The sequence below is a fragment of the Garra rufa genome, chromosome 19 (assembly GCF_049309525.1).
Source record: "Garra rufa chromosome 19, GarRuf1.0, whole genome shotgun sequence".
NCBI lineage: Eukaryota > Metazoa > Chordata > Actinopteri > Cypriniformes > Cyprinidae > Garra > Garra rufa.
The window spans coordinates 22201969-22219021 of record NC_133379.1 but is presented as its reverse complement, the minus strand read 5'-3'; positions in this window follow the sequence as shown (position 1 = coordinate 22219021).

The following is a 17053-nucleotide window of genomic DNA, read 5'->3' as shown; positions in this document are numbered from 1 at the left end:
TCACAATGCCATAGAAGAACGTTTTTGTCTAACTGGTTCCATAAAGAACCTTTAACATCTGAAGAACCTTTTGGTTTCACAAAAGGTTCTTTGTGGCAAAAGAAGGTTCTTCAGATTATAAAAAGGTAAGAAAGAGATGGTTCTTTAACCCCTTAACTGTCACCCCCATTTTTTAAAATAGGCATGAAAGTGCACTAACCAAACTTCAATTGTTGTAATTCATGAACACTTTGGAATACAGATCTAAGGTTGGTCTCTTTTTAAAGAAGACAATCAGCAGATTATTGCAGAAGTGGAATTTCTCAAAAAAATAAAGTATCAAAAAATCATAGGAGTTTAAATTTACTGTAAACAAAATGCACTGCATATTTTATATAAAATACATATTTTGCATAACAGGTTTTATCCTAAATTTGGTATCATATTGAAGCCTCACATCTAAATAAGTTATGTTCCAAATTTGAAGTTGATATGAAAAAAATTAAGGTTCCTGTGAAAGTTTGTTTAGGGCATTATACCACAAACAGCCACCGGGTGCCATACAAATGCCATATATAGTTTTTTCTGCATTTTTCTTTCCCGAAAGTCTACATTTCTCTTAGCCTGGCTAACGCCAGACCACGTTATGACTTCGTCATGATTCGTGGTCTGGGAACCACATGTTAATTTTCTCGTATTTGAGGCGTGGTTTACGAATGCCCAGAGCCGTTTATTGGGCGCTACGAATGTCTATCAAATGCGCCTGTGCGCAGCTCATAGCCAATCGTTTCAATCATACCGGATGACGTATACAGAGCGATGGTTTAACGCCAAAAGTTGCTCTTTTTTCAAAATAAACTTGCGTTCTAAACTACTTAGAACACTATCTAAGGGGCCGTTCACATGTCGCGTCTTTTGCGCGCTAAAGTTCGTTATTTCAAATGTAGACGCGCGGTATGCGCGCGCATAATGGAAGCGACGCGGTTGCAACGCGCTCGCGTTTTCCATGCGCAAGCTACAGAGCGGTTTGGAAAGGAGAAAGCGACGCGCCTAGCGTTTTCCACGCGTTTTTAGGCGCGACGTGAACGGCTGCATCGAATGATAACTTGCTGCCATGCTGGATCCATAGTTATAAACAAACTGCTTCAGTGAGTCGCATAGAAGGCGTCATCGTCTTGCTGCTCCCTCCCCGTTCTGTGATTGGTTCCCTATCTGAGGTGAAAATTTGGTCCATGGTTTCCATGCTACCTTCCAGCGTGAATAAAATCGCGCTGCGCGGAAGGCAGCATGGGGACACCCAGGCTACATTTCTCTGAGAATTTTCATTCAATCACAAAATAACCACCAAATATGCAATCCTGAGACTCAGACCTTTCCAGTGATATGTTTGATTTTAATAAGTTGTGATTCTAAAAGACCGTAATGCATTTTGTAATATGACACTGCTAAGGGGGAGGAGACCGCCGGAAGATTTTAAAGGACCATTTCCATGGTAAAGCAATGTCTGATTTCAAAATGATTCTTGAGCTTCTAAGCTTTCAAATGATATATAATTTATGATGGTTACTAAAACATTTTATAGCGAAAAAGGACAAAGGAAAAAAGAGCGCCAAGCGTCCCACAGGTGGAACGGTTACAGTTAAGGGGTTAAAGAACTTTCGACTGAATTGTTCCTTAAAAATGGTTCTTCTGTGGCATTGCTGTGGAGAACCTTTTAAAGCACCTTTATTTTTAATATTTAAAACATTAACATAATGAACAGCCATTTGAAAAAGTTTTCAATTATAATTTATTCTCATCTAGTGTCAGTGTTGTAACGGAATTATGTAATTTAATTACAAAATAAATAACTGTAATCTGTTACAGTTACTGAGAAAAATGTGTAATTAAATTAGTCAAATATGTGTAATTGCTAACATTTGTATGTTTTCTTTCTTTAAAGCATTGACTGCTCTAAAATATATTTCAGGAGTTTAGGACACAGAATAAGACATGCTTATTTGATTTTTTTTTTACCTAGGCATTGTTAGATGCCAGTGTTTCCTGTCATAGCTATGCTAAGAATTGATTTCAAAAGCAGTATCATATCTATTAAACTACATATCATGATTTTAAAACTATCTAATTTGTGGTCACTGTGCTTTAAAATGAAATTGTTGATTCAAGCGGTGAAAGATTTTGAAAGTCTGACAGTAACCTTGTCTGCTTTAAATATTTGAAAATGATTAACAGTTTAGAATTTATTTAGAAAAGTAATCAAATGTAATTGGTTACATTTACTTAAAGTAATTAAAATAGTGACACTACTTTTTACACTTTAAATTGGGTAACTTGTAATCTGTAACCAATTGTATTTCCAAAGTAACCTTCCTAAAACTGTCTACACTCTTAAAAATAAAGGTGCTTTACAATGCCAAGAAGAACCTTTTTGTCTAAATGGTTCCATAAAGAACCTTTAACATATGAAGAACCTTTCTGTTTCACAAAAGGTTCTTTGTGGCGAAAGCAGGTTCTTCAGGTTAAAAAAAGCTAAGAAAGAGATGGTTCTTTGTGATATCAAAAATGGTTCTTCTATGGCATCACTGTGAAGAACCTTTATTTTTAAGAGTGTAGTGTTTTACTTCATTTACATTATATCATATTTGACCACAAAACCAGTCATAAGTAGCATGGGTGTATTTGTAGCAATAGCCATAGCCAATAATACATTGTATTTTCATTTATGCATAAAAATCATTAGGATATTAAGTAAAGATCATGTTCCATGAAGATATTTTGTCAATTTCCTGCTGTAAACATATCAAAACTTAATTTTTGATTAGTAATATGCATTGCTAAGAACTTCATTTGGACAACTTTAAAGGCAATTTTCTCAAAATTTTGATTTTTTTGCACTCTCAGATTCCAGATTTTCAAATAGGTGTCTCAGCCAAATATTATTGTATCCTAACAAATCATACCACAATGGAAAGCTTTTTTATTCAGATGATATACAATATAAATCTCAATGTCAAAAATTGACCAGGGTCACATGTATTTTAAGAACAGATTACTGATTATTAGATTTTATATATTTTTTTATATGATTTTATATACGTCTTGCATCAGATTACATTACAAAACTGATTTTACATGCATAGAAAGCATAATTAATGCATGTAAGTGTCTACTTTAATGCTTCAGGCAACTTCTGTGGATGAAATAATGTTCCATCGTCATTTAGAGTAACATATATTTATGCAAAAGTGAAAAAACATACTTATTTTGACCTGTACCTATTAAAATACATAAAAGAAAAAGTAATTAGATTACATTTTATATTTTAATTGATTCCAAACTTCTTGATGACAAATAGGTCAAACCTAGTGGTTTGAAGGATAGTCAAAACTTGGCGAAGATTTAAAATTACTATTAATTAGTCATTTGGGAGCTGCACTGTGATCCTTAAATAGATATTTTTAATGTCATTAACAATTCTTGTTCTAAAAATGCCTGACAAGAGCTAATGGTATATAAACTACTGTTATACTAAATTACATTTTAGTGGGTATCATGGTGAAAATGTACGATGGACTTTTTTTTTTAATATGAAATGCAAAATCATGACAACTCCTACACATTTTCCTTTTAGAAAATTTGTGAAAACTATTAGAAGTTTCTCTGCTGTGGTAACAGACAAAAGCATATGAAAAGAGCTTGCAGTTTCTTCACAGCATATAGGTCTGGAATGACATGAGGGTGAGTAAATAATGTCAGAATTGTAATTTTGTGTGAACTACCCCAGACTATAGGACATCAGGTCTATTGCAATCTCATATAGAGAGAGAGCTCACCTTTGCAGACTCTAAATGGATCCATTGAAGGTAGTTGGAAAAGGGAAAGTCATTCACAGCAACAATAGTCTGTCTTAATAGCATTGGCCCTCCACTCACTGCAGTCTGGGTCCACAGGTGAGAAGGGACTGATTCCTGAAATTAGAGATTTACAAGGATAGAGATGGAGGAATAATCCATTAAAGCCAATATGGGGTTTTGTCTCAATACTGGCCATTTATAGGACTGGAGTGGACAGACTTATCCCTGCGTGTTATGACATCATTACTGACCCATGGACAAATCTGATTCAGAGATTAATCACACTGTGATTCATCTCTGATTAATCAGACTCCAGCCATCGCTCGCATGTACCTGATATCCAAATCCAATATCCAAAAAGCAGTTCAGACTTCCAATTGATTAAAAAATGAAAATTCTGTCATTAATTACTCACTTTCATGTCGTTCAAATCCTGTAAGACCTTCGTTCATCTTTGGAACACAAATTAAGATATTTTTGATGAAATCCGACAGCTTTCTGACCCTGCAACTGACATGTTCAAGACCCAAGGCAGGACATCGATAAAACAGCCCATGTGACATCAGTGGTTCAAACTTAATTTTATGAAACTAGGAGAATACTTTTTGTGCTCAAACAAAACATAAATAATGACTTTATTCAACAATTTTGTTGAATTTTAGAACCGGTTGCAAACGTCCAGTACCCCAGTATTCGCTAAGACACGTGCATTTCGATTCCACTTAAAAGAGTAGTTCACTTTCAGAACAAAAATGTACAGATAATGAACATCTTGGATGACAAGGGGTAAGTACATGTCTTTCTTTCTTCAGTCGTAAGGAAATTATGTTTTTTGAGTAAAACATTTCAGGATTTCTCTCCATATAATGGACTTCTATAGTGCCCCTGAGTTTGAACTTCCAAAATGCAGCTTCAAAGGGCTCTAAACGATCACAGCTGAGGAAAGAAGGATCTTATCTTGCAAAAATGATGGGTTATTTTCTGAAAAAAAAATTACATTTACAGTGCCTTGCAAAAGTATTCATACCCCTTCATTTTTGTCACGTTTTGTTTTGTTGCAGCATTGTTAAACTGCTTTAAATTAGTTTTTCCCCACATCAATTTACACTCCATGCACCATAATAATGACAAAGCAAAAACCAGATTTGCAAATTTTACAAATTTATTAAAAATAAAACACTGAAATAAGTACATTGCATAAGTATTCATACCCTTAACTCAGTACATAGTTGAAGCACCTTTACAGCCTCAAGTCTTTTTTGGGTATGATGTGACAAGTTTTGCACATCTGCATTTGGCAATTATCTGCCATTCTTTGCCTCAACTTTTCACCTCTCAAGCTCTGTCAGCTTGGATGGGGGCTGGCAGACATTTTCTAGAGTCCTAGTTGTTCCAGTCGTCTTCCATTATGGATAATGCTTCTGTGCACCTTCAATGCATCAGATTTTTTGCTGAACTCTTCCCTAGATCATTGCCTTAACGCAAGTCTGTCACTGAGCTCTACAGGCAGTTATCTTGACCTCAGGACTTGGTTTTTGCTCTGATATGCATTTTCAGCTGTTAGACCTTTTCTGAGAGGTGTGTGCCTTTCTAAATCATACTCATTCAAATGAATTTGCCACAGTTTAACTCCACTCGAAGTGTAGAAACATCTAGAAGCAATATGAATGCTCCTGAGCTAAATTTCGAGTGTCCCAGAAAAGAGTATGAATACTTATGCAACAGGATCTTTTCAGTTTTTTATTTTTAATAAATTTGCACAAATGTTAAAAACCTATTTTTTGCTTTGCCATTATGGAGTAGGGAGTGTAGATTGATGTGGGAAAAAAAGTAATTTTAAGTAGTTTAACATAAGGCAGCAACATAACAAAATGTGAAAAAAATGAAGGGGTATGAATAATTTCGCAAGGCACTGTATATACTTTTTACCTCATATGATCGTCTTGCCTAGCTCGGTAAGATGAGTGTTTGAGAATAAAAAGTATATAAGTTGTAAATGTTGTTAGAAAATAACCCATCGTTTTGCTAGATAAGATCCTCCTTCTTTGGCTGGGAGTATTTTTGAAAGTTCAAACTTAGGGGCACCATAGAAGTCCATTATATGGAGAGAAATCCTAATATGTTTGCCTCAAAAAACACAATTTCTTTACGACTGAAGAAAGAAAGACTTGAACATCTTGGATGACAAGGGGGGCGAGTACATTGTCTGTAAATTTTTGTTCTGAAAGTGAACTACTCCTTTAACGATTCCCACGTTCGCATTTTAATGTGGTTTTTAAACTACTTAAGTGCAGGAATGAAAAGAACTTGCGCAGTGTTTGTGTTCAGCTGAAGCGCAAGCACGGAGAACAGCGGTCCCGATGCGGGTTCCCGACCTGTATCTGTTCTCTAACAGTTCCGTGCATTTCCACTACAGGCTGTTCCAGGCTGGAACTGACTTCTCTTTCATATTTATTGGCAAGTATGCACAAAATACGTCAGTATATCATCAGAAACACAGCGTCTTTTTTGTCTTAAGTGAACGTATACAGATGAGAAAGAAAATGCACGTGTAACAGTATTTTTACATCTGTGTTCGGTGTTAAAGAGACAGCCGTCTAATAAACGTGCCGCCTGTCATTAATGTTAATTAAAGACAGGGCTGCCAACATTTGAGTTTAGCTTGGAGTGAGAATTGCCACGGCTGTCGGGGGCCAGGAGCATGACATTTAAGAAAAAAATTTGGTACGTTTTACAGTTAAATTCATCTATCTGGTGCACTTTGAAAGTTCAAAATTAGAGCTCCAATACAGGTTTAATGTCCAAACTAAACAAAGAAAAAAACTTGAGGTTCTTGAGGTTTAAACGGGACTCAATCCTCTTTTTAGTTGTGATATAGCGTCTCAGTCTACATTACAGTCACACTGGTGAATTTAGAAACCAAACAAATTATAATATAATGATAATTTTATATTAAATTAGTATTTCACAGGTATGTTATTTTACCTTATTCTACAGTAGGGAAATTACAATACTTTTGTCCTAATTTTTACACTTGCAAGCACTTTTAGCCTCATCTGCCATTTTGATCATGATAAAAACAAAATTATCTGGTGATTTGAGGAAATTTACCGGCCATTAATATTTTTTCCTGACCATGAAACTTTTTTTTGCAGTTGCTGCTACTACAACAACTAAACATATATATTTAATAATAATAAAAAAAATAATAAATTAAAAATTAGAACCAAACACTCCATTTTAATCACAATACAAACAAAGATGCTACACATGAGCAGTTTTTTTTATTTAAATTTGATTTTATCATTTCAACATTTGAAGCAAAAACAGAATGGTCTGATTTTGTTGTGAAATTATTTGTGTTATAATTTATTTATTTATTTATTTTATATTACTGGAATCGGAATTAGGAATCAATAAGAATCAGAATTGATAAGCAGAATCGGAATCGATAAAATTGAAACGATACCCAACCCTAGTTGTAGGGTTAACTATTAATTATAAAACAATAGATATACTGTTCAAAATTAAGTATGTGGGTCTTTGCTGCTTGTCAAGCATTTGTGGATTATGTTCATGGTTAATATAATGAACTACATCTGTGGTTACTCTGATACAACAAATATGTGAACCTGAGGTGAAATTGCTTCACACATCCACTAAAAATCAATTTTCCAAAGTAATTGAAAAATGCTATCTAATGCGCAGACATTCCAACAGTTTTAAGTGACCAAATACTTTACTGTAGCATCTGGTAATTATATATATGCAATAATAATGACCCGTCCCTTGCCATTTAGAATAAATTACACCTTCATTTATAAATGCCACTACAGGAAAACAGATGGCTATACATTAATATGCAAACTAGCATATTAGACGAGGATAAGAGGTAATGCTGAAAAACACTTTTGCCCTCAATGTGATCTGCATATTTAGTTTCATTCCTCTTCATGGTGATTGAAATTGATTTCAATTCAATCGCTGATCAAGCCAGTCAGCAGCAGCATGTCGAGAACTTGCACACTGACAGCAAAGTACAGCAGACTTGTGTGAAGTCTAAAGCAGAGTTTGTGTACAGTATCCATTATTTCTATTTAATAAAAGATAAACAAATCCCAGCAGGTGTCACCTAAAACATCTCGCTAGATGTGTGTCACAATGAGTAATAAGGCCGCTAACAGCATGTAAGTCACTGTGAGCCTTATTTATATCTTTGAAGTCGTTTTGGCTTGACTTTCTTCTCATCTCTTGTTAGCGGGATGCAGAGATTTCTGCCATGGCGACAGCCTCTCGGGGGGTCTGAGAAACAACAGCTCTTTTCTACGACTTCATAATGATCCAGGATCTGTGAAACAAACCCCACATTCTTCTTATTAGTTCTGTGTTGTGCTCTAACCTGCTCGCAAACTGCACTTTCCCAGATGGCAAACATTTGCTTTGATTTTAGCCGGAGCGAGAGGGCGTTAATGAGACTTTGATGAAGGTAACGGTGTTTGTTATATAATAATACACCTATAGCACACCTACAGCGGTATAGAAGCAAGTGTAATACTGTTCAGTAAACATCCGTTCAACCTAAAATATGATAAAGTGCAGTGCTTGCATTTGCATTGCAGGCGTGAAAGCGTCCTCTATCAATCCCTCAGATACTCAAAAGCTTCTTTATAAAGTCAGCTCCACTTTCTTTCTTTGTGCAGAGTTATCTTGGTTCAATATTTTGTGTCAAACCTGTAACTGCATGATTTTTCACCCTTTTACAAATGCAACATTCCTTAAAATCCATCTTTTGAACTCTTTCTACAACATAATGGGATGGAGAGTAAACAATTGCAAGGTTTGAAAGTGCATTCGAAAAAGCTCATTCAATCCTGTTACCTAAGTTATTATAACACCGTCTCCTAACCAGACGTGACGAGGCAAGAATTCAACGACAAGCTTTTTGACTGTGCACACCAGACTCGACATGACAATGCAACTTGACACAATCACTCAAGTATGTCACGATTTGGTCAGTTACTCAGATGTAAATAACAGCATGGATTGGATGGTTAATGTACTACTAAATACGTTCTGTTCATTTATGCTGTCTAAACCAAAAGAAAAAATGTGTTGAAGCTGCTAAATCATACAGAAAAGGAGTAAGCAGGAAAAGGCACAATAATTTGACAAACTAAAGTTGATAGATAGTATATGTATGAGCAGTATTAATTAAGATATTAGCCTAATATTTCACCTAACTGACTGAAAATGATAAGAACAAACATGAATGTTGTCAAGATTATTGCCCTGGAAATCCTGGTTCAGTTTGGCCAACCACAAACGCCTTTTGTTCCTTTGTTTGCACTCTTCTTTTTGATTTGTTATAACTTTTGGCAGTCTATAGTACTCCAAATGCTTTTCCCGGTCTGACCGATTAGTACAGCTCAAAACATGACAATAATTGACAATTTTCAGCAGCAATAATCAGCAAAATATGCAAGTTTTATTTGGTTCCGAAAGGATCTCGCATATTTTGCTGATTATTACTACAGAAAATGGTCAATTATTGTCATGTTTTGTGCTGTACTGATCAGTCAGACCGGGAAAAACATTTGGAGTACTATAGACTGCTAAAAGTTATAACAAATCAATCAAGAAGAAGAATGCAAACAATTGTCTGAGGAACAAAAGACGTTTGTGGTTGGCCAAACCGAACTAGGATTTCCAGGGCAAGAATCTTGACAACATTCATGTTTGTTCTTATCATTTCCAGTCAGGTAGGTGAAATATTAGGCTAATATCTTAATTAAGACTGCCCGTATGCATATTTACTGCCTAATAACTTCAGTTTGTCAAAATACTGCACCCTTTCCTGCTTACTCTTCTTAGCCTTCAAGTTTTTTTTACCATGGTTTAGACTGCATAAATTAGCAGAACAACGTATTCAGTCGTACATTAACCGTGCAATCCATGCTGTTGTTTACATCCGAGTATCTCCAATATGGCCGCACATCCGGGTAACTGACCAAACCAGGACATATGTGCAAACCCCTTACAGGGAAATAAGGAGAAGAATAACAACATGCAGTAAACAGCAATAAAACAAGCTGTTTTGTATAGCTAATAATAGCTGGACACGGATGAGACTGAAATTCAGACCCACAAAATGTACAAATACTTAAATGGTGGATAATTAATGGGATATTTACTTCATCAATAGCTAAAGACCAAAATTTGCTACTTTATTACAGCTTGATTGTGACTAAATGTTAAACTCTGTAATTAGATCACACTATTGCCCTTTTAGGTTTTGTCTGATTAACTTTTTGTCTATTTAATTTTGATGTTTATTTAATTCTTTTTGCCAGAAAACTACAAAACACACAAATCAGGGCTGTAAACTGTTTTAGACACATTCTTTTTTGTCAATAGGGTTGCGATAAACTAAAAATGATAATAACAGCTCATTGAAATTATCAGTTTGAATAAACATGATCAACATTTTCTGCGATCTAAACAGTGGTTTACTTTTTCAAGGCCCATTTCATATTCCAGGTTTGTAATGCGCGTCACTTAAGTTTTAGCACTATCAGCCTCACTAAAAACCAAATAATATATATTTTTTGCAAAATCAGAACTAACTGGAAAGGTCTCTGGAAAAGGAGAGTACATATTCTATAAATCTATGAAAAAAAGCACAGAATTGATGCTTAAAAATGCTGCAGTGATGCAGTTTATTTTGTCCTAGTAAACAGGTCACCGGTGAGGCCAGTACATTACTGTGAAAGTGTGAAAATGGACGAAATTTACCTCTGATCCAGTCATCCTGCAAGGATTTATGTTTATCCACCTCCACATTTTGCAGAAATATAGCTTTTAGCGGCTGATAAGTTTGCAAATAATACAGCTCGCGCTGAGTTTTCGTTTGCCCTGCCAGTTTCAATAGAGCGGCATTATTAGGAGATTCCACTACAGCACCTCAGTGATGATTGGAATTGGCGTTCTCCAATGCCGCAGGGACGGTGGAAGCTATCGGCTGGATCCTGTTATAACAACTCAAATTGCGTTCAACCGCAATGAGTTGACTGGAGCAGAATTGATTATTTGTTGAGGTGCTTTGAAGAATTACGCTCTCGCTTTGTTATACAGCGTTTTATTAAGTAACGCGCTGTGAGTAAATATTGTTGTCTTTTATTTGTCAGTATTACACAGTATGATGGTGCCGTTGATGCGCTTCATGCTGGTTCCTGGCAGAAGTAACTGCATATGACTGGCCATTGATAGCAGACCTAAGCCATTGAGAGCTCATAATTGGCTGAGCCTCAGCATTGGAGCATTTGCGATCTCGCGGGTCCTTCTCTGTGTGTCTTTCTCCACACACACACGGTCCGTTTATGAAGCTTCTCATTGGAGCTCTGGGATCTCAGTAATTGTGGTGTGTAATAGCAGATGCCCCTCTGTCAACCCTGAGTACACATCACTTTCACAACAACCGCAACTGCCATGTTTTTTCGCCTGCTCTCCCAGGGCTTTATAAGGTCAGATTGCACTCATGTTCTTGCAACAACATTTTTGTATTTTGTTGTTTGTATAAATGTCACCCAGTGAAAAGGTTTTGGTGAAGGGAAGTGGTACGGAATCAATTAATCCGTTCACCTGGTGGCAGAGCGTTAATCTCTCCTTCGGCTCCAAAGAATCGGATGCAAATGGACTGCCGTGATGATACTGTTGGTGTCCTCCCAGACCGCATTGCTTTTTATTATGTTTTGCCAGGAAATCGACTTTAATTTACATCATTTGCGCCCGGGTTTGGATTGCGTGCGCACGTTCACATCTTTAATTGCCTGTCTTCACAGCGGTCACAACTCACGGTGGTCAAGTCACATTGCCACAAATAGCAGACATGGTATTTTTACCATCAAATTATCTTACTTTTTTCACTTTGTTATCTCTAAAGTGATCTTTATCCACTGAAGGTTTTTTTCAAGAATAGTTTTAATTTGAAAAACCATTTGATTTGCTCTCCATGGAGACACAACTTTCCCAATTATTCTAGAGTGAAAAGTTTGTGTCTCTGTGGGAGAGCAGGGATTGATTCGGCTCAATATGATGCACTGCATTTTATTCCAAGAGCAGCATCGAACAGCGGCTTCTTTTTACAAAAAAAAAAATTGTCTTCATTTTTTGAGACTTTATAGTTCACTAATGGTTATATGCTAAAAGTAGGGGGAAATTGGGGTGTGTCACCCTCTTTAGAGCAAACTGTGCTAGACTGACCATGAGAGATTCACATGAAGAATGTAATGTTGTTTCAATGCCACAGATAATATCAATTTGACATAATGAGTGTCAGTGCCTCAACTGTTTCAAATGATTGAGCTTTGTTACCAAATGCTGGAAATATAAATTATTGAAAATAGTTTTACTACCTTCACTTGTGTGGAATATTAAACTTGTATACTAACAAAGTACTTCAGTGCAACTTCAATAAAATGTGTTACAGTTTACCACACCCTCCCCATATTTATATGAGCCATTCTATAGAACTGGTGCAAACTGCTGTCCCACAACCAAAAATTTGAAAAGCATTTAAGTATTCAAATTTTAGATTGATCTATTAAAACCCGCAATAAAATTTAAAATATCAGTAAGCTTCATATATACAAAATCATCATTTATTTGGTACTTTCAATTGGGAGGTGACTGTCCCTAACTCTAGTCCCTAAATTAAAATGTATGAAAATGATATTGAAGTTATTTTTGCATTTTATTCTATTGTAGTTTTCAAATTTATACATTTACTTTATATTTTCTTTGTAAATTATAAAACTTTATGTAAATGTCCAGCATTTTCTCGTCACTACTAAAACGGTGTATGTTTTAGTCCATTGGCTGAAACAGAATTTAACTACACTCCTACATAACCCTGGTGAAGAAACCAGCTAAAACCAGCCTAGGCTGGTCATCAGGCTGGTTTTAAAGGGTTTTGGCCACTTTTCCATCCAGGTCAGGCTGGGAAACAATCAGCCTGGCCAGGCTGGGAGACCTGCTTAAACCAGCTAAGACCAGCAGGGACATGATCAGAAAATATTCATAACTACATGGTGTAGTGCATGGAGCCCATCAGACATGAAATAACTAGTTACATTCCTTAAATGACTTCTCCCCCATGATTAACACCTATGTGCTATGAGCCAGACCTCTGATCACTATCCAACTCATCCCCCCACCATCAAGATAAGAATCTTACAGAAATGCAGATACACTTTCCTTATTCAGACATACAGTCTCACATACAGTTATATAGAAATGTACACATATCAATGTGTTACCTTTTCTTATATTGTTGTTTCTGTTATGTATGTCGGCCTCAAACATTAATCCGCAATAGGTGAATTATTGTGCATGCTAAGACTCTCACATTTAGAATCACTCAGTCAAACGAGAAGATACATAGATCATGTTTGGTGTCTATGAGCAGCATTTATTATTCCCTAAATGTTAATGTTTGTGGCATCTTAATAACTCCTTGCTTTATATGTATTATTGAACTTTTGAAAGTTTTGTGGCCAAACAACCAATCAGCTTCCACATGCGAAACAACATTTTGAGAGACAAAGACTTTCAATCTTCCCTCCAAAACTCAGATCAACCGGATTGGACAAGGTCCAACTGTGGGCGTGAACGACCAACAGGTTTATAAACCTTCCCTCATCTCTCTCACTCCTCTTGCCTTCGGGACACAAAGACACGTCACCCGCACCTCCCCCCAGATCCATGGGGGGGGGGGGGGGGTCTCACCTAGCGGAGGAGATGATGAGGCCTGCAATACTCTCAAGGAACTGAAAGGACTTTCTGAACTGAACACATACGGAACCAATGCACAACAACAACAAGCTTGCAAGTATCCGTCCTTTCTACAAACGTAGATAGCTGCGTTTAAGGCGTTTTATAAAAGAAACGATTTCAGGATGTTCAGAACCGTTTCATTCCTGTCCCTTTGCAAACTCACTTTCTGTCTCTCTCTCTCTTACTCTCTCTCTCTCTCTCTCTCTCTTACTCTCTCTCTCTCACGCGTTCTCTGTCTATTTGTGTTTTATGTACGTTTGTCTATGTGCAATCGTTTGTAAGTAGAATAGTTTAATAAACAACCATATATTCACATATAATGATTCTCTGTGCTGAATGCTTACATTACAAAGTCACTTAAACTGTTTCGATCTCATATTGCTACCTTAAGCCCTATTCTGTTCAATTGTTTTAACTCCGTTCTGGTTAGTAAAAATGCGTTGCCGTGACGACGGGCCAACGTCAGAGTAATGGGTATCACTGAACAATTTGCTGGACAAAGAAACCAGTCGATATCGTTATTACTGTTACTGATCAGAAACTGGAAATTGCGTATATTTAATGACGATTATTATACACGATTTCCTGTGAGTTAAACTACTTTCCCTGACTGAAATGTATGTTTTAAATAACTCATTTCATCCTATTCATTGGTCATAAGACCTGGTGGAGTTTGCAGTGTATATGTGATGAGAGAAACAGTCTCATGCATATACACACATATATTGATCATCTTAAATTCTTTGAGCTAACCAAAATTCTCTACAATGGTAAGTAGACAGATCCAATCTTTGAGGTAAATGTGTTCAAACGTCTGAAAATCTGTGTGTAACTTTAAGGAACATCACTACCGAACAACTTTTTTCTGCAATTAAGCACACTTTTTTGTTATTCCATAACATTTAGTTTTTATATGTGTACAACTGTTCAGAACTGTGCTAGCTAACCATGTGCTGATTAGCATCTTTGAGCTGGGCTCAAAAGTATCTAAAATTGTCACTAGCGAAACAGTCACAACCAAAACATGTCATCATTGTTTCGGTATAGTGACGAAAGGGAACACATAATCCTTTATTTGGGGGAAATAAACAACATTTTAGTACAGTTATGCAAAATGTGTGTTTTGGTATGTTTTAGTAGTGTTTTAGTATGTTAAAATTCTGTAATGTGCTGTGGTCCCTACCAAAATATACTGTCACTACTGAAAACGTGCAGTCGTAACTGAAACATGGCATGTTTTGTCAAAAATAAAGTATAGTGAATTATCAACTAAGTTGTAATGACAGTGTTAAGTTTGAAATCAGTATGATCAACTTTTACAAAGAAAAATTGGATTCAAAATACAACGAATCTGATAAACTGCACTTGAAATATTGTTAAAATTGTAACTGTCATTGATTTAGCTCTGAAAATGTTTTAATAAAATAGCAAAAAAGTATGTTTGCAATGCAGATGTAAGCAAAATCTTAATAGGTCGATGTAAGTCTTTTTAAACTATACATTACTGTGTTTCGGTAGTGACAAATTTTGGGAGAGGACAAATATTCCAAAACTTTGTCAAAATACAATATGAAAAATAATTTAACAATTACTAGAAATGTGTACCTTAGATATTATACAATTTGCACAAAAATACATTTTTTTCCTAAATGTTTCCAATGCCGTCTTTTGCACCAATTCTGTAGAATGGCCTATATTAGGGCTGGGCGGTATGACGGTATATATCGTTACCGTGGAATGAAATGTGTACCGTAAAATAATTTTTTATTCCGTGTATACCGTGAAATGTAAATAAGTGGGCGTGGCCAACTCACGTGCAGCACGCGTGAGGCTGAGACTGGTCAAACCGTTGAATGCAAGACTGAAGGATACGCTGGGAGATTGTAAAAACATGGAAAAGGAGAAACGAACAGACGAGGAGGGCTCAAAAGAAAATGTTTACTATATTTATAAGGTTAAAAATAAAATACAAAATAATCAAGTAAGATCAAGTCATTTTCTTTTCTTAAATATTCAAGCTTATTTATTATATAAAGCCCTTTTGTACATTTTCTGGAAAAACTATATTGTGAAAGATATCGTTACCGTGAAATAAAATTTGTCATACCATGAAATAAAATTTTGGTCATACCGCCCAGCCCTAGCCTACATAATAATAATATTAATATTATTGCTTATTTATTGTTTGATTCTTTTTAAATCTCTGGTTTACAATATTAAGTTTTATCAAATTGAGATTGATGAGCAATCATGCTGTTGAATGCTAGCAGCTGTAGCTTTGATCAAACCATTTCCTACTTAAAAGAGTGAAATATTGATGTTTTCCAGTTTTTTCCAACTGTTTTAAAAGACACAGGGGGCATATTAATACAAAATCTACATCAGCTAACAAAACAGGCATCAAATACTTCCTGCAAGCATTTCACTTGAGCTCACTTTAAGAACAACTGATGCTAATCTCTGTTTGGTCACTTTTGCAAAGCATTCTGATGAAAATTCCATTTTAATACGACTAAATTCGATTTTAATTATTTTGGAACTGAGTTTCCTCTTCGTTCCCTTGGAATATTGCAGCTTTACATATTACAAATTCAATTTCAATATGCAAGTTTCCGCTGGTTGAAATTCAAGCCATGCTTCATGTAAGCAGTTCATTCAGAGATACACTCTTCTCCCTACAGCAAGACACTGTGTGCTTTCTAAAACATAATTATAAAGCAGAGGACATACTCCGCCATTTTGATGCCTCATTCAGCAGTCTGTGATACATTCAGCTACTAATTCACTCAATGCAGAGAAACCACATCTGGAGGATCTGGTGTAAACAGTATTCTCTTTGTACAGTAGTTCACAGACCACCTGTTTTTGTCTTTTGACCATTAGTGAAACTACTTTGAAACAGAAGCTTCTGAAGGTTTAGGCAACTAATGATTTTAAGATTGTGAAACTTCAACAACATTGAAGTTATATTTATATACAACAGTCCTCGAATCTGATTGGCTGAGAGGAGTGTGATATTCTAGTGATATCACAACTCCAACCATTTACCATTTGCTTGTGGTATTTCTCACAGTTAGTGTCATGGCGGACACCCAAATCCACCCTAATTTTATAAATAATACTATTTTTGTGTCACAGAATGTAGTTTTAACATTTTTTTTTAGATGAGAAGGTACTTGTTTAGACTTCAAACATGCAGTTTGTTAATAAAGATAACGTCTATTTGAAAATTTGCTACTGTTTTCAAAGATGTGAGCTCCACAGATTCAGATTTAAATCTGTGACGGAAGGAAGTAGTTCTGCACAAAAGAGGTTTTTTAAAGACAATCTGTTGGTTTTTTTATGCATTTACACATTTCACTCCATATTACACATTTTTAGCTGTGCGA